This window comes from Mus caroli, unplaced genomic scaffold, assembly GCF_978045245.1.
Source record: "Mus caroli unplaced genomic scaffold, Mus_caroli_1 scaffold_20, whole genome shotgun sequence".
Lineage (NCBI taxonomy): Eukaryota > Metazoa > Chordata > Mammalia > Rodentia > Muridae > Mus > Mus caroli.
In genome coordinates, this window is record NW_028227275.1 from 52,997,251 (window position 1) to 53,019,941 (window position 22,691).

Consider the following 22,691-nt stretch of genomic DNA (forward strand, 5'->3'; position numbering starts at 1 on the left):
AATCCAACTGTAGGTTCATTCGAACTGCCTGGCAAGTTAGAGCTTGTCTCTAGGTCTGTTTAATCAGTGACGTGGGAGTAGAAGTGCCTCCTCCCTTGGTGGGGCAGTTACATCAACCCGCACTTTCAGCGTCTGAAAGAGAAAGCCATTATTGTTACTTATAATAGGTACCGAGTGCTAGCTTCCGCTGGGCTTTCCTAAGCGCTTTACTTTAACTAACCTGTCGCTCAGTGTTTCGTGTGGTAGACCTTTTCTTACTCCCATTTTACAGATTGAATAGATTCACACACACACACACACACACACACACACACACACACACACACACACACCGTGCCTCGGGCTTTGTGGAGGGTTCCGTGTGCCTGAACAATCCTGGGCTTGGGAACCCCAGCAGGGTGGGCTGCTCGCAGGTTGCAGTTTGCAGGAAGGAAGGGCTAGTGTTTTCCTTACAAAGTTAAAATTCTATTTATGGTGTATGGTGTGGGCTCATGTGTGTGCAACACCCGTGCCATAGCGCTCAGGTGGAGGTCTGAGGATAACTTGCAGGAGCCGGTTCTCTCCTTTCACCCTGTAGGTCCTGGGGATTCAATTCAGATGTGTCAGGTTGAGGGTAAGCACCTCCGGTCATTGACCTCCATGGGGTGGGGCGTGTTCATGTAGAGCGTTGTACCCATTTTTACTTACATCCTTATCCTCGGTTTCAGTCCTGGAAAGGATTTAAAACCCACTAAACCTTCAGGGTGCCGCTTCCTTCACACTAAAGGATGATGGAGGCCTTGGGAAGGGAGGCCAGTTCTTTCAGTTTTACCTGGCCTGTGATGTGCAGGTGGTCCTGAGGGCCCTTGAGGAGGGAAGGCGGCAGGCCAGAGATGTCACCACTTCTGAGGGCATACAGACTACCTGACAGCGTGTCTTTTCACTTCTTCCTTTGCCCAAAGTCTTTAGTTTTAACCTTCCCAGACCTTCCCCTACACTCCAACAGACTGTTTTCTAGATTTGAAAGGAAAAGCTACAATCCAGGTTGGGGCTGCAGACCTGCTAGGCCTGGGTAAACTCAGCCACAACAAAATTATGGGTCCAGAAATTGAGATTTTTACAGTCTGGTTCTTAAGATGATCGAATGTAGACAGTCTACTCAACCAATTTTCCACCTTCCCAGCCAGTTGAGTCCGGTTCCTCTTAGCAGGTGTGACTTGGAAGCAGTCTCTGTCTATCTCATGCCTCACAGCTCGGAACTTTCAGGAACCTGGGTCCAGCAGAGCATGCGGGGTCTGGTCCAGGATTTGCGCACTGAGAACTGAGCCTCAAAAGTGTGTTCTTTCTTACAAGGTGGCTCTAAATGACCCCTATTCCTGCCTATGAGGACAGGACTCGGAGCTCAGGAACCACTTGTGGCTGCCTAGGAGTTGAATGCATCTTAGAAGCCTCATCCAGATTCAGGGAAGAGGCGGTGAAACTTCTGACAACGGTTTGGAAATTGATGAATCTTCACTCAGCCACATGATCAAAAAGCAAGTTGGGAAAGAAAAGGTTTATTTGGCTTACAGTTCCAGAGTTCACCAACCTATTTTTTTTTTAATCCTCCCTGGAAGGAAAACAGTAATACTGTCTTGGTGGAGGTGCGTCAGGAATGGTATATGACTTCCACCCAGAAGGCGAGAGGAGCTGGCTTCTTGTCTGTTATGTGCCGTCCCAGGTTCTGGCATACTAGAGCCAGGGCACCTGTGTCAGAGAACAACTCGTGGGGGCCAGAGACTGTGGCTTGCCACAGTACTGTCTCCATAGAGTCCTTCTCTAGCTCCCCATTCATAAACTTTAGGGCATTTTTCTCAGTTTTCACAACAGCTCCACGATGCAAGGCAATTTGGTTCCTATTCTGCTGATAGGAAACAGACCTGAGAGGTTAGGTTAATTCACTCTGTTGTCTTTACCCTTTCATAGTTTGTGGTTTTGTTCCCAGCTTGGAAGCCCTCTTTACCATTTGTAAGAAGAAAGGATATTCCGGGAAACCCTAAGCCAAAGTCCTGCCTGTCTGTCAGTGTACAGTGATAATAAATAGTGGCAACAACAACAACTATTGTTATTATTTTGAGACAAGATCTCATGTAGTCCAGGCTGGTGTCAAACTTGCTTTGTAGCTGAGGATGACCTTGGACTTCTTCTCATTTGGCCTGCAGAGATCATAAGAGTATAATCTACACTGGTTTTATGTGGTACTTGGGGTAGAACCCAGGCCCCTCAAATACTAGGAAGTGCTGAGCTCTGCAGCCTCAATCTGCAGTCCTACTATTTGATGGACACTTGAATGCATCAAGCATGTGGTAGCCTGGTTTTGAGTGTTTTACATATTTGTAACTTAAAAAAATTATTATTATTATTAAAAAAAAAAAACAGTGCCTCACTATGTAGTCCTGACTTGGTACTTATAGAGAGCTACTGGCCACACCTCTGGACTGCTGGGGTCAAAGGTCTACATTATTACATCTGGCTCATTTAATTTTTTAAAGTTTATTTTATCTTATATGTATGAATATTTTGCCTGTATATATGTCTGCACTAAATGCATGCATTCCTAGGAAGGCCAGAAGAGAGTGTTGGATCCCCTGGGACTGGAGTTATAGATGGTTATGAATAGATCATCAAGTGGTTCTGAGAACTGAACCCTGGTAGGTGCAGAACCAGGCCACTTGACTCCTAATTATTGCTTTTGCCTTTATAAAGAAGATTCCCAGATGTCAATGTGTCCACATCATCTGGACCTTGCTCCCCTTTTTTTTTCATTCTCTCTATTTGTGTCTGTGGGCAGTCAGCCCATAGAAAAAAATGAAAAGGAGATGGCTGACTCCATAACGTTGTACTCTGAGTGCAAACGGTTTTTAGCCCTGAACCTGTAAGATCCAGCCTACAAGATCCTGGTCTTTTGAAGGCCCCTTCTCACTGCCCCTATGGCCTCCTGTCAGCTTCAGCACTGATGGAGGCCTGACCAGGGTGGAGATTAATGAGAGAGGACCTCAGGCCGCCTGTACACTCAGTGATTAACTCTGCGGAATTGAGTTAGGGCTGAAGCTCCCAGGCTGAAGCAGGGAAGGAGGAGGGGCAGGAATGGCAGCTCCTTGGTCCTGGTACAGGTTTGTAAGAGCCAGGGTTTAGCAGCAGCAGAGGAAGTTCTGTAAGCCCACAGGGCTTAGCAGCAGTAGAGGAAGTTTGTTGGACATCCAGGGTATGGCAGCAACCTTCCTTGCTTTTTCTATCCCCTTTCCACAGAGGCTGAGCATGTCTCAACTCCAGGGCTTGGCCAAAAAAGAAAGGAAGTCATTTCAAATTCAGGGAGACCACCGAACAGGACAAAGCAGCAGGGCAGGGAGAGAAGTAGGCAGGTGCTGTGTCTGCTTGGGTTTTAAATTATGGAACACCAGTCTGTTTTGGTCCCAAAGCCTCCTCACTTCTTGGGTGACTTTGTGTTTCCATGCCTTTCTGATCTGTGAAGGGCTTTTCTCTTGAACAGGACATAGCTGGCCTGATGTGGCTTTCTTAACCACAATAGTAGTGGAGTGGTTCTGCATACTGCCTGAACAGGCCCTGGGCTCCAGCCATCATCATGAGGATCCTTCATTAACTTAAAAGCTACACAGTGCAGCCCATAGCACACCCTACTTCCTCCAGACTTGTAATGAAGGCATATCCTAAGAGAACAGGCTGCAGTCTGTGCCTACCAGCACTGTGGTCAATACTGGGAAGGGAACAGAAGCTAGAGATAGACATCATAAGGAGCTAGAAGGGGAGAGATGGTTTTGGGAATGCTTCCAGGAGCACCAGTGTTCACAAATTTCCTGGGAATAGGAGTAGGAGAAAGGTGAAGAAAGGCTGAGGGATGGCCAGTAGAAGCTGGACACAGGAGTGTACAGGCTTGGGGGAGGAGGGAGATCTGGTTTAAGGCATTCTGTAATATGTTGGGGCATCATATTGGACCAAATTGGAGCCTGTAGAGAGCCTGGTGAGAGAGTGAGTCATGGGCTCTGTCCTAGCCTCTGTTAGTCTATCCATAAATTTGGGACAGATGAAGGCAATGGTATGTGAGATGGGGCCAAGGTGTTCTTTCATCTCTCATGTTTCTGAAGATACTTTACCTGGGTTTGGCCTGAGTTGCCTTGCTCCCTCTTCTTCGAATTCCAGTTTCCAGGGAAGTAGAATGGGAGGCCCAGACAGCACAATCTACTTTTTGGATGTCAGCAGATGTTATGCATAGGAGGAAAAGCCTTTATGAGTTTTCTCACAGGAAACTGTTCGAGCTAGATTCTTCAGTTATTCAAGATATTTGCCTACCAAGCCTGGAGAGCTGAGTTTGATCCTTGGAGCCCAGGGAAAAGATGAAAGGAGATGACTAACTCCATAACATTGTACCCTGGATGCAAATGCTTTTTAGTCCTGAACCTGTAAAATCAAACCAATGTATATACCTCCAATACACAGATGGACATGAGGTACGTACACTCCGAGATGGTGACCTTGGTTGTCAACTTGACATACCCAGGAATAAGGAACCTCAGCTAAGGCATTGCCTCAGTCATATTGACTTTGTTGGCATGTCTGTGGGGGCATTTTATTGATTTCTAATGGTGTGGCATGTGTGCCCTCCATTGTGAAAACACACACACACACACACATACACACACACACACACACACACACACACACACACACACACACACACACTAAAAAACAAAAAAAAACAAAAAACGTCCTGCAAGGTAGTTCATTGGGTGAAGGTGATCGATACCAAGCCTGATGACCGGAGTTCCATCTTCAGGATTCACAAGGTGGGAAGAGAAAATCAACTCTTGCAAGTTGTCCTTTGACCTCCATACATGCACTGTGGCATGTTCCAGGAAACGTAATCAAAAGCCCTCAAAGCAAAAGAAAACAAAAAGAATCAACGCAGGAAACTATTAGGGCTTTCTTTCTGGCATCTACCAGAGTCGAATGTGTATAAACTTTTGTTTTGAAAGAGGGTCCCAGAGAGCCTTGAACTTTATATGCAGCAAAGGATGACCTGGGCTTTCTGATCATCCTGTTTCGAGCTCCCATGTGTTTGATCACAGGCATGGGATACCAGGCCGTCCTTTCTGCAGGGTCTTTTTGATGTGAAATGTTTCACTGGTCTGGCTGCGGAGGATCACGCTTGGGTCACCCCCGACTAGGTACAGAGAAACTCTCTGGCTCTGACACAGGATAGTTTTAGGCCTGAATTCCTCCCTTCAAGGGCTTCCTTCCCAGGCCACCGCCTTTCCTGGATGCTTCCCACCTCTGGGTTGTTTCCTCTGCTCTCCTCAGGGTGCTCTTTTCTGTGTGCCAGGCTTCCTGTGGCCTCCTTGTTTAGCTTCACTGAGGACCCAGACTTCAATCTTGCTCTTCCTTCCTTGAGGTTTTTCAGTGACCCAAGGGCCACTATTTGAGGTCTCCTGGTAGGGTTCAACATGGTGGTCACCTTCAAAAACCAGATTGTAGTTTCTTTGTCCTTAAAGCCAAGTCCTAGCTTCAAATTTCCTAGGCTGAGTTTCAAGCTGCAGCCCCAGTTCTCAATCAGCAGGCTCTGTGTGACCAGCTCTTTTCCCCAGCTCTGGACTATTCTTTAGCCCACACTTCCAAGGCTCAGACTTGCTTCCTATCTACAACATCTAGTTTTTCTTTCCAAAGTGGTTTCTGAGATTCTGGGCTCTTAAGGGTTAAGAGGCAGTCCCCTTCCTCTCTCCAGCTGCAGCTGTAACCTACTTGGTTTTTGGGCCTGGGCCAGATGAGGACAAGTATTTAGAGTAATCCTACCCTATTCCCAGTCTGGTTCAAGGCAAGGGAACCCCTTGTAGGTTAAAAAATACAGATTACAAACAGGAACAGTTTAGGCAGGTAAGTGGGATGTGGGAGTGGAGAGTTAGGTTGTTTTAGTTGATTTACTATTGTTAGTAACAATACCACAGACTGGATGAACTATAAAGTTTATTTTGTCCTGTAATTCTGGACAAACAAAAGTTGAGGAGCTGCCTCTCTCTGGTGACGGCCTTGAGCAGTCCATAGTGCCACATGACAAGAGCCACAAAGTACTCATCTCATACGTGTATGTATCTATTGGTCTACATTTTCTTATAAAGATACCAATATAACCATGGAGGAAGGGACTCTACTTTGATGGCATTATCTAATCTTTTGTTTAATTTTTCAAATTAAATTTTGTTTGTGTGTGTTTGTGTGTGTGTAGGTCTGAGAACAACTTGTAGGATTTGTGAGTCCCAGGGATAGGACTCAGGTCATCAGGTTTAGATACAAACTCCTTTACCCCTTGAGCCATCTCGACAGCCAACCACTATCTAATCTTAAACATTTCCCAAAGTTTGCATCTCTAAGCATTAGAGTGGGGTTGTTTTCATCCTTTTTTTTTTTTTTAATCTCTCTTTTTTTTTTTTTTTGGTTTTTTTTCGAGACAGGGTTTCTCTGTGTAGCCCTGGCTGTCCTGGCACTCACTTTGTAGACCAGGCTGGCCTCGAACTCAGAAATCCGCCTGCCTCTGCCTCCCGAGTGCTGGGACTAAAGGCGTGCGCCACCACGCCCGGCTGTTTTCATCCTTTTAATAGCTCACAGTGGGGGTTCAATTTCAACTTGAATTTTGTGAGTACAAGTGTTTTGCCTGCATGTACGCATAGACAGCAGGTGTACACAGGGAACTCAGAAGGCCATGTGGGTGCTAGGAATTAAACCTGGGTCCTCTGCAAGAGTAGCCAGGGCTCTTAACCTCTGAGCTGTCTCTCCAGCCCTCAACTTGAATTTTGAAGAAGACAAATCATATTGAAATTCTTGCAGGTCCCCTGTAAGGGTTAATGCAGTCAGTTTGACAGGATCTAGAATTACTGGAGAGACAAACCTCTGTGAGGGATTATCTAGATTAGGTTGATGAGGTAGGAGGTGTGCGCAGCACCATCCCTGGGCTGGGGATCTGGACCGAATGAAATGGAGAAAGCTAGTGGGTATCAGTATTCTTCTCTGTCTGCTTCCTGGCTGTGGGTGTGATGTGGCCAGCTGCCTACTCTCTTGCTGCTATGATTTCCTCGCTACAATGCACTGTACTCTGTACATCTAAACTCCAACTGTGAGCCAGAACAAGTTGATTTTGTCAGATACTTTGTCATAGTGATGAGAAAAACAACCAGCTCATCCCTAATATCCCTTCTAACAAATACAGTAATTATTATTTCACTTCTTAAGTTGTTCTAGCATCAATTAAGGAGTTCAGAGTTCCAGATCATCTGAGACTGAAAGCAAATGTCTTTTTAGCTCTGAACCTGTAAAATCAAACCAACGTATTTACCTCTGATACACAGCGATAGGACAGACACAAGGTATGTACACTCTGTGATGGCTGATCTTGGGGGTCCAGATCATTGTGGACGGTATCACCCCTGGGCAGCTAGGCCTGAGCTGTATAGGAAAGGTATCTGAGCAAGTCAGAGGAAGCAAGCCAGCAAGCAGTGTTCCTCCATGGTCTCTGCCTTAGTTCCTGCCTCCAGATTCTTACCTTGAGTCCTGCTCTGTCTTCTCTCAGTGATGGGCTGTAAGTCAAATAAACCCTTTCCTCCCTGCGTTGCTTTTGGTCAGTGTCTTATCACAGTGATGGAGAGACAAACTAGGACAGGCTCCCAGAAAGCAGTGGTAATCTGAAAGCAAGACTGACTGAATCTCACAGGGCAGACATAGCATTTAAACCTCTGAGCCCGTCACGTTGTGCATGCTCTACGAAGGGGTTGGCACCCGAGGCACTGAGCTCCCCTCCCATTGACTTTGCTGATCTAAATCCCAACTGGCTGGAAGAGGAGGGCTGTGTGTTGATGTCAGTGGCTTTCTGAATGGGTGTGGCTGGAAGTGCTCCTTTTTTGGGGGTCCTCAATGTGGTTCTATTCCCATGGCTCTACCAGATATCACCCATGGGTTATTCTTCAAACCAACCCTGTGGCAACATTTTTGCTTGGCTTCTAAAGCTTTCTTGTGACGTCTGAGTGGGAGCAACCACAGTTCTTATTGTGTGCCCACAAAATCACACGGATGCTGAGGGTTGCTGTCTACACAAACTCATCTGGGCTTGTTTGATGGAGCAATTGGCTGGAAAGCTGAGTTCTGGCGCGAGCCCAAGGCAGTGCACCTGTGGGACGTATCCTTCAGTCCTTGAAACAAATGTGGGCTTTGAGGCCTCTTGGCCTATGAGGAGAGGGATGGCCTTGAAGAATTTCGAGATATCACTGCAGCCTCTTCCAGGTTATCTCACCGGTTAGCCCGTGGATTCTTCTTGTCTGTGACAGTCTCTAGTTTGAAATCTCTCCTGAACGAACGTGCTGTTTACCTTCTTCCCTGGCCAAGCTGTGAATCTTCTAATTGGTTTTACTCTGCTTTTCCTTTCACTGCAAAGCTGACTAAGAATAGCCAGTAATACTCATACCACAATCTGAGTGTTCTGTTGTGAAATTTCCACTCAGTGAACTAGTGTGGTATCTCTCAGCTTAACTTTCCACAAAGTCAATTTTTGTCCCTTCCCTTCCCTTCCCTTCCCTTCCCTTCCCTTCCCTTCCCTTCCCTTCCCTTCCCTTCCCTTCCCTTCCCTTCCCTTCCCTTCCCTTCCCTTCCCTTCCCTTCCCTTCCCTTCCCTTCCCTTCCCTTCCCTTCCCTTCCCTTCCCTTCCCTTCCCTTCCCTTCCCTTCCCTTCCCTTCCCTTCCCTTCCCTTCCCTTCCCTTCCCTTCCCTTCCCTTCCCTTCCCTTCCCTTCCCTTCCCTTCCCTTCCCTTCCCTTCCCTTCCCTTCCCTTCCCTTCCCTTCCCTTCCCTTCCCTTCCCTTCCCTTCCCTTCCCTTCCCTTCCCTTCCCTTCCCTTCCCTTCCCTTCCCTTCCCTCCCCTCCCCTCCCCTCCCCTCCCCTCCCCTCCCCTCCCCTCCCCTCCCCTCCCCTCCCCTCCCCTTCCCTTCCCTTCCCTTCCCTTCCCTTCCCTTCCCTTCCCTTCCCTTCCCTTCCCTTCCCTTCCCTTCCCTTCCCTTCCCTTCCCTTCCCTTCCCTTCCCTTCCCTCCCCTCCCCTCCCCTCCCCTCCCCTCCCCTCCCCTCCCCTCCCCTCCCCTCCCCTCCCCTCCCCTTCCCTCCCTTCCCTCCCCTCCCCTCCCCTCCCCTCCCCTCCCCTCCCCTCCCCTCCCCTCCCCTCCCCTCCCCTCCCCTCCCCTTCCTTCTCTCTTTTTGAGACAGGTCTCTCTATGGAGTCCTGACTGTCCTGCAGGTTGTTATATAGATTGGTCTGGTATCAAACTCACAGGGATCCTCCTGCCTCTGATTCCAGAGTCCTGGGCTTAAAAGTGTGCACTACCACACCCAGCTCCCACAAAGTCTTTCAATACAGATATGATGCACCCACATTCTTTTCTGTGGTATAACACGGGTAAACTTTAGTTCAGTCTCCAGTGGCACTTCATTTATAATTGAGATTAGGTCCCTACTCTGTCTCCTGAGCCCTCACTAGAATCACCCACAGTGCTCCATGCAATATTTATACCTTTTCCAATGTTTCCTCCTGCCCCTGGATGTTGTTCTTCCTTCCTCTCCTGTTGGTGTTCCTTATCTTCTCACTCTGTAAACTTTGGAGAAACTGGCCTCAGCTTGGGCCTTCACATGCACGCCGGGTGAATGTATGGCACCCAAACACTGATGATTCTATGTCTGTGTTCCCAGTCTGTGCTCGCTACTGAGCATCAGACTTGTAGATTTCCTCATCTGGGGAAGGGGATGGTGACAGCTTTCATCTTAGGAATGTTATGAGGCTTAAACAAGCAAGTCAGGCCTGGAAAGTGATGGATCTCCACACTGCTCAAAGTGAGTACTATGATTTTAAATGTTTTCTATTAGTTTCTTTATTTTTATGTTTTGTGGCAGTGGGAATGAAATTCAGGGCTTTACTCCTGCAAGGCAAGCAGTCCATCGCTGAACTGCACCCCACCGCTGAACTGCACCCCACCACTGAACAGCACCTCACCACTGAACTGCACCCCACCACTGAACAGCACCCCACCACTGAACTGCACCCCACCACTGAACGGCACCCCACCACTGAACAGCACCCCACCACTGAACAGCACCCCACCACTGAACTGCACCCCACCACTGAACGGCACCCCACCACTGAACTGCACCCCACCACTGAACTGCACCCCACCACTGAACTGCACCCCACCACTGAACAGCACCCCACCACTGAACTGCACCCCACCACTGAACAGCACCTCACCACTGAACTGCACCCCACCACTGAACGGCACCTCACCACTGAACTGCACCCCACCACTGAACTGCACCCCACCACTGAACGGCACCCCACCACTGAACTGCACCCCACCACTGAACTGCACCCACGGCTGAACTGCACCTCACCACTGAACTGCACCCCACCACTGAACTGCACCCCACCACTGAACGGCACCCCACCACTGAACTGCACCCACGGCTGAACTGCACCTCACCACTGAACTGCACCCCACCACTGAACTGCACCCCACCACTGAACGGCACCCCACCACTGAACAGCACCCCACCACTGAACGGCACCCCACCACTGAACTGCACCCCACCACTGAACTGCACCCCACCACTGAACTGCACCCACGGCTGAACTGCACCCCACCACTGAACAGCACCCCCACTGAACTGCACCCCAAGCAGAGCTTACTTTATGGTGCAGCTGTGATTACTGTGATCACTGACTGTCGTTCCTGCCAGCCGGCTTCATTTGGACATCTAGAATCATCCCTGACATGACTCATCTCAAACCCCAAGCGTCTGCAGCATTGTCTCTCTCAGTAGATGACAACTGGGTTCCTCAGAACCTCAGGACAAAAATCTTGGAGTCATCTTGCTCTTTCTTTTTTTCTCTCACATCCCAAATAGAATTCATTAGGAAATCCATTCTCCCTCCCTGGAATACATTCAGAGTGTGGCCACTGTGGCCTTTGCCTGTGTCACCCTGACTGGACCCTCCACACTGTCTTCTTGCTTCTATCCAGGTTGATCTGTGCTTTTCCTTCAACACAGCATCCAGAAGGTTCTTGACACTTGAGTTAAGTCACGTTTGCTAATGCTCTGACTTCCTGTCTTTTTGTTGAGACCTGATGGCCTGTGAACGGCCTTCCCACACCTGTTCCTCTGCTTATCTCCACCATGTTGGTTGTTCTCAGATGTGCCAAACACTTCCCTGTCTGAAGGACTTTCTACTACTGTTGCCTTTGCCATAGCAAAAATAGATTATTTTTTTTCTCTTTAGAAAATAATTAAATAAGAATTTCTGTTCTGTTCTCCTCATCACCTTTAAATTTTCTTTCATGTGTATGGGATTTTGTCTGCATGAATTATCTGTGCACCACATGTATGAAGTGCCCGTGGAGGCCAGAAGAGGGCAGTAGATCCCCGGACTGCAATTACAGACAGTTGTGAGTTGGGAATAAAGCTCTGGTCCTCTAGAAGAGCAACTAGTGCTCTTAGGTGCCGAGCTCTCTCTCCAGACCCATTACCTAAACACTGCTAGTGATGAGTACTTAGATGTTCACTTGTACCCACAGCTTCAAACACAGACAGTGAAAGTCCTTATAGATATCTCCTTTGAGATGTCTGTGTGCGTGCATGCGCGAGTAAATGCAATAATGTCTATTGCTTTCTAGAATGGTGCTACACCTCTCACTCCCGCTAGCCATGCATGTGGCCCATGTGGAGTTACAGGGCTCTTACACCTATGTAATTCTGAGCTCTCAATTTTATCTGGCTTTCTAATACTTGCATTTAACTTGGCCAAGAAGAAAGTGGGAGGTAAGTGGTTTTGAAACTAGGAAATCTGGGTGCATTCCCAGTTGGAGCTTGCTGTATGACTGACTGTTTGGTGGTGGTGGTGGTGGGGCAGTGGCCGGCGTCGTTGTCGTCGTCATGTGGTTAGCTTTGTGAATTTCCTCACCAGTAAGATTTTCCTTTTCTTTACTTACAATGTGCTGGAGTTTTGGAGTTTCTTTTACTTGAGGAGGGGTTTCATGTAGACTAGAAGGGCCTTGATGTACTTGCTATGGAGCCAGTGATGGCTTGAACTTCTGGTTCTCCTGACTTCACCTCTGCATTAGGAGGGTGTTTGCCACGCATCCTGCTATGGTAGCACATTTGCCTCCATTTCCTGGGGACCAGGCTACCTTTCACAGTTCCATACCACACTTCCTTTTCCTCCTTTCTCTCTACTTTGGTTCCCTCCTCTCCCTCTTTCTCTTTGGAGACAGTCTTGCTGATAGCCTAGGGAGCCGTGGAGTTAAGGCTTCCTTGTCTCCCTCCTGAGTGCTAGGATTACAGGTGCTTGTCACCATGTCTGGCCCAATATGACACTCTTAATAGTATTTTTATTTTTCATTACACATATCCAAGTCAATAATAATTTTATTTTAATTTAATTGTTTTGAGATAGGGTCTCTTTATGTATCTCTGGCTGTCCTGGAACTCACTTTGTAAACCTGGCTGTCCTTGAACTCACAAAGGTACATCTGCCTCTGATTCCCAAGTTGTGTCCCATGTCTTAAAAGAGAGTAGAGTTGGGACTGGCGAGAGAGCTCTGTGGTAAGAACTCTTGCTGTTTTTCCAGAGGACCCAAGTTTGGTTCCCAGCACCTATATCAGTCAGGTGGCTCATAACCTTGTGGGTCCAGCTTCAGAGGATCTGTCATCGCTGGTGTCCGTGGACTTAAGCACTTACACTCACACACCCACACATAGACATTCACATAATTAAAAATAGGAAAAGTAGGGCTGGAGCGATGGCTCAGCAGTTAAGAGCACTGACTGCTCTTCCAAAGGTCCTGAGTTCAAATCCCAGCAACTACACGGTGGCTCACAACCATCCATAATGAGATCTGATGTCCTCTTCTGGAGTGTCTGAAGACAGCTATAGTTACTTAGATATAATAATAAATAAATCTTTAAAAAATTAGGAAAAGTAAATCCTAGTATTGCTATTTGATTCTTTCCCTTTCTTTCTTTCTTTCTTTCTTTCTTTCTTTCTTTCTTTCTTTCTTTCTTTCTTTCTTTCTTTCTTTCTTTCTTTCTTTCTTTTTTTTTGAGACAGGGTTTCTCTGTGTAGCCCTGGCTATCCTGGAACTCACTCTGTAGACCAGACTGGCCTCGAACTCAGAAATCTGCCTGTCTCTGCCTCCCGAGTGCTGGGATTAAAGGCGTGCGCCACCACGCCTGGCTGCTACTTGATTCTTTGTTTTGCTTTGTTGAGACTAATATATCTCAGTGTAGCCTTGAACTCCTTGGCCCAGCCTGGTCTTGAAATTCAGCCCCCGCTCCCCATCCCCATCCTCAAATGCTGGGTAATGAGCATAAAAGCCACAACACCTGGACACCTGGCCAGTGTTTTTGTTTGTTTGTTTTTTACTTCTCTGCTCAAAATTGACTCTAGGATCTTGGTTCCTTTTTCTTCGATGTAAAATTTAAATTTTAGTGTAAAAGTTTCTGAGTTCCTAAAAATAATCCCAAGTAAAATTCTGATGATAGCACATTAAGTTTGAGGAGGAAATCATTCTAAAGATGAGTATGAAATGTTTCCCATCTACTGAGAGGATATTTGTGATCGTAAAAATTATCTTACAGGTTTTTTTTTTTTTCTCTCTGGATGGTTGAGTATCCTTCACTGCCTAAGTAACGCGAGCTTTGGGTACTGTTGTGGTACCTTCAAAGTCATGTTTTAACACAGTAGTTTCAACTTATTGCTATTGCTGTTTTGATAATTTGGTTTTTCAGTCCAATATCCTTGTGTGGCTTTTTCATTACTTTTATTTGTATATTGATTTTCTTGGCTTAACTAGGTAAGCGATCAGACGACTCCTTCTAAATAATGACATTTTAAAGTCTTCTGTTATAATCCTTAATTTTCTTGTATCTATTTTTTTAAGTGGAGTATGTGTTAAGCCCCTAGTCTCATGACAAATGACTGGCCCTTCTGCTGAAGATGCTGCACATAGGCAGCCTCACCTGGACTCTGTCCACCCTGAACTGGATGGTTCACCCATCTAGGTTCCCACCTGTCAGGTGATTGACCTACTCTTTCCACACTCTCCTTTTTTAGGGAAAAAAATTGCTTTTTGGGAAGGGTCTCACTGTGTATAGCTCTGGTTGGTCTTGAATTCATAGAGATTCATGTATCTCTGCCTCCACTATGTCTAGTCTGCTATTTTATTTTTATTTTCTAATGTATATGAGAGTTTTGCGTCTGTCTCTTGGTGTCGCTTTCTCTCTGTGTCTCTCTGTGTCTCTGTCTCTGTTTCTGTCTCTCTCTCTGTCTCTCTGTCTCTGTCTCTCTCTCTGTCTCTGTCTCTCTCTCTCTCTGTCTCTCTCTCTCTGTCTCTCTCTCTCTGTGTGTGTGTGTGTGTGTGTGTGTGTGTGTGTGTGTGTGTGTGTATGTGTAAACATACCTGGTGCCCTAGGAGGCCAGACGAGGGTGTCAGATTCCCTGGATATGGAGTTACAGAAGACTGTGAGCCAGCGTGTGGGTGCTGGGAACCATACCTTGTTCCTCAGCAAGAGCCACCAGTGCTCTTAGATGCTGAGCCATTTCCCCAGGCTCCTTCTTACTATGTTTTAGTTCTTTGGTGGTGGTGGTAATGGTGGTGTATGTGTCTGCCTGCCTCCTTCTAGGGTACTCAAATAACAGTTGAATTCCAATAAAGACTTCATTTGTAATAGGAATTTCGGGTTTCTAAATCATTTGTAAAATTTATAGACACCCGAATCTTTAGGCAATGGAGGAGTCTTCAGAGGTTACTGAGGGAAAGAGGACAGAAAGGAGAGGGCTTGATGGCTGCTTTCCAAGGATGGCTCTGAAGGAGAACACAAATGTCTGTTCAGCAGATTTTTGCCGTTCAGATATGCTGCAGGCATCTCCTTTGTCTCCGGGGCAGTCCTGCAAAGTCAATGATGTTTAGCGACATTTGTGGGACAGATTTGCTCTTTTTTGACAAGAGGAAGGACTATTCTTTGCTTCAGGGTTGGTAGAGGGCATAGCAGAAGCTATGGCAGGAAGAGTCTTATGTAAGCAACACTCCTTTCTAAATAACCACTTTATGAAAGTCTGGGAGGCATCTTCATCCACACCAGGTGCCCCTGCCCTTTCAGAAGTGACCAGAGAGCTGCCTGGCTCTGCAATAGACATTCTGCTCAGCGAGGCTGAATTTTAGAAGCTGTGTGATAGGTAGCATTTTATGCCAGCCAGGAATCGTGGGGCTATTCAGTAAATGGATTTGGAGCAAATAAGTAATTTAGACACAACAAAGCCAAAACAAGCAAAGAAAAGAGAAATAAAGTTTCTTTTCTTTTACTTTGTGCTAAATTTCATATACATAATGATAAAACCTAAAACCTCAAGTGTGCTTTTTTGAAGGACGTGCGGGTTTGAATTCAAGGGGAGGAGAATTTCTTTCTGTGTTTTTGTTTTGTTTTGGGTGGTCAAACCCAGAGCCTTACATAAGCGTTCTACCAAGTTGCCAACCCTGGAAAGGCCTTCTGAGTATAACCTGAAACTCAGAAGGTGAATTAAAAAAAAAAAAAAAAGCTGAGCATAATGTCACACACCTGTAATGGAAGTTGGAGGCAGGAAGATTTCAATTTTTGAAGATTTCAAGCCCACCTGGGGTGAATAGTGAGACATTTTCTCAAACAACCTCCAGTTGGGTTGTACCTTGTTCGTAGGACATTTACCTAGCCTTGGGTGTAACATTCAGCCCAGAGAGAGGAGGAGGAAAAGGAGGGAGAGGGAAGAGGAGGAGGAGGGAGAAGGGAGAGAAGGAGAAACAAAGTTAAAGCAGTGTGGTTGGAGATACATCTAGTGACTGTTCCCTGCTTAGTATGCTTGAGGCCTTGGGTTTACTTCCCAGAATCAGAAGAAGAAGAAGAAAAGGAAAAGGATAGATGTGATTATATAAAGTAATAAAAGAGCTTCTTTTTTTTATTAGGTATTTTCTTCATTTACATTTCCAATGCTATCCCAAAAGTCCCCCATCCCTCCCCACAACTCCCCTACCCACCCACTCCCACTTCTTGGCCCTGGCATTCCCCTGTACTGGGGCATATAAACTTTGCAAGACCAATGGGCCTCTCTTTCCAATGACGGCCGACTAGGCCATCTTCTGATACATATATATGCAGCTAGAGACACGAGCTCTGGGGGGTACTGGTTAGTTCATATTGTTGTTCCACCTATAGGAATAAAAGAGCTTCTATTTTTTAAAAGAAACAATATATTTGATTATTTTCAGCTGAATGTGGTGGCACATACCTGTTCTCCCAGCTGGATGAAGGGGATTTCTAGGAGTTACAGGCATTGTGAGCTGTCTGACCTAGGTGATAGGAACTGAACTTGGGTCAGAGCACTGCAGGTGGTGGGGGTGGGGTGAGGTGGGGGCGTCTCCCTGAACCTCCACCACCTCACAGCAGACAGGTCCAGCTCTCCTGAGCTCATGCCCTCCAGGCCAGCATTAAGTCCTTGAAATATAAAATTCACTCATGTGAATCACTAAGAAAGAAGTTCAAAGAGTGTGGTCCTAGTAGTCTTTGTTCCTTAATTCAGCCCTGTCCACCACTCATCTGCTGGCCAAACTCCCAGGCATCAGTCTTCCCTGCACATCCCTGCTGTGGAAATGATTTAATTCAGCAGGGGAATGTGGTGTGCAAACACAAGATGCCCCTGTGAGGGAGGAAGAACTGGGGTCAAGGAGACTGAGAGAGTTACAGAAAATCCCCATTACCTCTCCCCTAATAGGGCTTGGGGAGGGGGCGGTCTTGCTCTAAAACTAACCCACGAGGAGCACCTCCCCCCCTCACCGCCACAGCTTTCTCATAATTTACCCGAAGAACATGCCTTTCGGGATGTCTGCTCAGCCTGTTTGCTGTTTCTGAGCTCTATCTGCTCAGTCTCCCAGGGCATCTGCAGTAATCTTAAACCAACGCACCTGTCTCTCTTAGACACACTGAAGGTATCTGACTCCAGGATGGGTCTGAGTGAATTACATTCTTATGAAGTTTCGAATATGATTCAGACAAGCAGGATTTGTAAGGACACCTAAGGTTGGAGCTGGATGGCCAAACTTGTGCCAATGTAAAAGCACAGTGGAGAAAACTAGAGAGAGGAATGGGGAGGGGAGAGAACTGGAGGGAGTGGAGGGAGAGGAAAGAGAGAGAGAGAAGAACGAGGCAGTAAGATCTAGAGGAGAAAAAGGAGTTAGAGGTGAGGAGGAGGAGGAGGAAGAGGAGGAGGAGGGAGTCATAACGAGAAATTCCGCACCTGACAGAGAGGTAGAGTCCAGCTGCCTGGCCCCCAAGGCCTTAACGTCCTTTGCAGCCCTGAGATAAATAATTGGGCCCACACTTAGTAACTTAAGCGATGTTGTTCCTTTGGGATGCCTGCTCAGCTTATTTTGAATTACTGATTTTATTCTTTAGAACAGTTTTAGGTGTCTGGCATTGTGGTTCATGTAATTCCAGAACCTGAGAGGCAGAGGAAAGAGTTCAAGTTATTTTTAACACAAAGCAAGTTTCAAATCAGTCTGGACTGCATGGAACCCTGTTTCAAAAAACTGAAACCAGCGCTGGGGAGATGGCTCAGGAGGTAGGGACACTTGCTATGCAAGTCTGAGGACCTGAGTTCAAATTCTTAGTATCCACATAAAGAGGTGGATATCGCTGTGCATGCCCGATGCCCCAGAACTGGGGAGGCAGAGATAGACTGATCCTGGGACTTCAACTGGCCAGCTTGTGTAGCATCACTGGGTCTCTGAAAGGCCCTGTCTGAGAGGAGTAAGGTGGAAGTGGTAGAGGACAACAGCTGATGCCATCCTCTAGCCTTCATATATGCCCTCACACCCATGCACGATACTACACACCGCAGGGAATAAAATACAAAGGGGCCAAGATGCGACTCAGTTGTTATGAGGATGGACTGCTCTTCCATAGGATCCAGGTTCGATTCTCAGCATCCATGTGTTGGCTCACAACCATCTGTAGCTCCAGTGTCAGGGGAGCCAACACCTTCTCACCCCCACTGGCACTCAGAATGCACATGGTACATAGTCATACGCGCAGGCAAAACATCAGTACACATAAAAGAATAAATCTTAAAAAAAATAACATAAAAAAAGAATAAAGCAAAACAACATCAAAACTACCAAGCAAATAAACCGACCAGTTTTTAGGTTCCCAGAAGGTATAGAGATTTAGTGTACACTCCCATCACGCACACACAGCTTCTGCTGCTCGCAACATTGCACAGCAGTGTGGGTTTCAATAGTTACAAAGAGTAACTATGTTAACATTCCATCACTGCCAGAGCCTGCAGTGCACTTTTTGGCTCATGCTTAGCTTTTTATGTTTTATAGATTCTGACAAGTGTGTAATGGCATGTATTCACCAGTATAGTACCAAAAAGCCTACACTCATGGTCCCCCCAGTCTCTGTGCCCTGTCTGTCTGACCCTTCCTCCTCCCTAACCCCTGGTCATCACTGATCCTTTTTAGTTGCAGTTTCCCCTCTCTCCCAGCCCCACTCTCCTCTCGCCCAGTTCCACTCCTTCTCCATTTCCCTTCAGAAAAGAGCAGGCCTTCCAGGGATATCCACCAAATACGGCGTAACAAGATATAATGAGACTAAGCACAAATCCTCTTATCAAGCCTGGGTGAGGCAACCCAGTAGGAAGAAAAGGGTTCCAAGATTGTCAGAGACACCCCAACTCCACTGTTAGGAGTCCCACAAAACACCAAGCTAAGGAGATCACGGACCCTTTTATTTTCTCCATTATTTTGCCATTTTTTTTAAAAAAAGAATTATTTATTTAATGTATATGAGAACATTGTCCCTGTCTTCAGACAATCCATTGCAGATGGTTGTGAGCCACCATGTGGTTGCTGGAATTTGAACTCAGGACCTTTGGAAGAACAGTCAGTGCTCTTAACCTCGGAGCTATCTCTCCAGCCTGCTTTTATTTATTTATTTATTTATTTATTTTTTGTTTTTCAAGACAGGGTTCCTCTGTGTAGCCCTGGCTGTCCTGGAACTCATTCTGTAGACCAGGCTGGCCTCGAACTCAGAAATCCACCTGCCTCTGCCTCCCAAGTGCTAGGATTATATTTATTTAATTTTAAGAATGCAATATAGCCAGTTATGCCAGCTGAATCTCTGAATTCCAGGCCAGCTAGGGCTACATGGTAGCTTTATAGCAGCCTTATTTATAATAGCCAGAAGCTGGAAAGAACCCAGATGTCCCTCAACAGAGGAATGGATACAGAAAATGTGGTACACAATGGAGTACTATTCAGCTATTAAAAACAATGAATTTATAAAATTCTTAGGCAAATGGATGGATCTGGAGGGTATCATCCTGAGTGTGGTAACCCAATCACAAAAGAACTCACATGATATGCACTCACTGATAAGTGGATATTAGCCCAGAAACTTAGAATACCCAAGATACAATTTGCAAAACACATGAAATTCAAGAAGGAAGGCCAAAGTGTGGATACTTCATCCCTCCTTAGAATGGGGAACAAAATACCCATGGAAGGAGTTATAGAGACAAAGTTTGGAGCTGAGACAAAAGGATGGACTATCCAGAGACTGCCCCACCAGGGGATCCATTCCATAAACAGCCACCAAACGCAGACACTATTGCATATGCCAGCAAGATTTTTCTGAAAGGACCCAGATATAGCTGTCTCTTGTGAGGCTATGCCAGTGCCTGGCAAATACAGAAGTGGATGCTCACAGTCATCTATAGGATGGAACACAGGGCCCCCAATATAGGAGCTAGAGAAAGTACCCAAGGAACTGAAGGGGTCTGCAACCCCATAGGTGGAACAACAATATGAACTAGCCAGTACCCCCAGAGCTCATGTCTCTAGCTGCACATGTAGCAGAAGATGGCCTAGTCGGCCAACATTGGGAAGAGAGGCCTCTTGGTCTTGCAAACTTTATAGGCCCTAGTACAGGGGAACGCCAGGGCCAAGAAGTGGGAGTGAGTGGGTAGGGGAGCAGGGTGGGGGGATAGGGGACTTTTGGGATAACATTTGAAATGTAAATGAGGAAAATATCTAATAAAAATTGAAAAAAAAAAGAATGTAATATAGCCAGTCATGCCAGCTGAATCTCTGAATTCCAGGCCAACTAGGGCTACATGGTGAGACACTGTCTCAAAAAGTGTGTCATATGGAAAAAGCTATATATTATATTGTATATATTGTATAGTTCTTTGTGTGTGTGTGTGCCTGTCTGTGTGTGTACAGTGGAGAAAACTAGGGAGAGATGGGGATGGTAGAGAGAGACCTGGAGGGAGTGAAGGGAGAGGGAATGGGGGAGAGAGAGGAATGAGGCACTAAGACCAGGAGGAGAAAAAGGAGGCAGAGGAGAGAGGAGGAGGAGGGAGAGAAAAATGAAGAAGCATAGTCTAGTCATGACAAGAACTTTATATATGCATATGTATGTATGTTTGTATGTACATACATATGCACATGTACATGCATACACATACATACACATATACATATACACATGAATGTATATGTATAGACATGGAGCTGTATAGTACATGGCTTCTTCAGACTGGTTCTTCTGCTGAGTAATGCACATTGAAGCTTCTTCCATGGCTCTTCATGGCTTGGAAGCTCAGCTCTTTTTATCACTGAATAATTTTGCTGTTCTTTTAAGTCAAGATAAGAAAAGAATTCTCCTTCTGAAATTATTTCTTCTCTAGGTTCAATCAAACAGCTCCACAGCCTACAGAAATTTATACTGCCAAAGGATATATACCATTACTCTTAAATTGAAATGATGAAGAGACATGCCATTTTTCTTTCTAAAATTAAGAACTTGCTTTTGCCTCCTTTTGGATGGGTTGTAAAACTTTTTTTTTTTTTTTTGCCAACAGACAAAAGGACAGGCTTCCAGTCCTTGAAAGACAGAGAGAGACAGGTGGATCTCTATCAGCCAGGACTGCTTAGTGAGGCCCTGTCTCAAAGGAAAACAAAGGTCCACAAAGAACGGAAAGACAGGAAAGATCTGGAATGAGCAGGGCAGCCAGAGTCCCCATTGCATGTGCTGTTGCATGTCCAAAGGAATTTACCCTTCAAGCAAAGTCACTTGGTATGTTTGGAGGGAAGCCCTTGTTTGTAAATTTTGTTATTGTGGGATTTGATTAATGGTGTGGTGTACACACTTGTTGTGTGTTATATACGTGTGCATATGTGTGTCCACACATGCATATCTGGAGGGTGCTGGGTGCCCTGCTCTATGACTTTCTGCCTTATCCTCTGAGACAGCTCTCTCTCTCTCTCTCTGATCCTAAAGCTTGCCTTTTAAAACCTATGCTAACTGGCCAGTGAACCTCACTATTCTTGTCTCTGTTCCCCATTATCCTAGTACTGGAGTTACAGATGTGCCTGGCCACACCCAGTGTTTACATGGGTGGTGGGGGCTGAACTCAAGTTTTCATGGTAATAACAAGAGCTCTTGCACACTCACCAGCCCCACTGTGGGTTTTTCAGTATCCCACGGATACAAATATCACATTATGCAGAACTTGGGACATCAGTGCCTGCATGCTTTGCTCAAGGAGCAATGGGATGGTATTAGTCACTCTTCTGTTGCTGTGGTACAGCATCACCACAAAAAGTAACCTAAGGAAGGGAGTGTTTATATGGCTTATGACTCCAGAGACATCGGATCCATAATTGTGGGTAAGCCATGGAGCAAGGGCAGGAAGCAGAGAGATCACATTTCATCCTCACGTAGGAAGCATCAGAGAAAACAGGAAGTGGAGCTAAGATCCTTCAAAGAACCTTCAACTTCCCCAACCCCGACTGTGAAGGACTTCAGCAGGGATACACCCGCTAAAAGTTCCACAGCCTCTCCAAACAGTGCTGCCAACTAGGATCCATGAACCTATGAAGACATCTTTCATTTAAATCACAACTGGAATTGTTTTCCATCTTATTGAAATAGCTACGGTTATGTAAGTCTACATACTGCCTGATGCAGCTTTTATTTAAAATACGTAGTGGTGGTGTGTCAGAGAAGACTGAGAATTTTAACAGCACTTGAGTGGGACAAAGTGTGTCTCTGTGGAGATAGAAATTGGAACACACTGGGGAGACTGGGCTCATGATGTTTTGGACAGAAGCAGAATAACAAAAGAGTAAAAATCAAAAGGATGTCAGAAAAAGGCAAGAAGTCAGAGGGATACAGTGAGAAGAAGATCAGGGGTGGAAGACATGGCTCAGTGGGGAAAGGTACTTGCTTTCCAGCCTGACGATCTGCATTCGATCTTCAGAACCTACATTGTAGAAGAAGAGAAACAACCTCTGCAAGTTGTCCTCTGATTTCCTTATGTGTCATGGTATACATACATGTGTACATGTGCACATAAATGAATGAATGAATGAATGAATGAATGCAATAAAATAAAGAAAGGCTGGAGGGGTTGTTCAGTGGTTAAGAGCACTTGCTGCTTTTCCACTGGACCCTTGTTGTATGTCTCACAGCTGTTTGAACCTTCAGCTTCAAGGGACTCAACATCTTTTTGTCTCCTTGGGCACCCACATGTAGTACACACACACACAC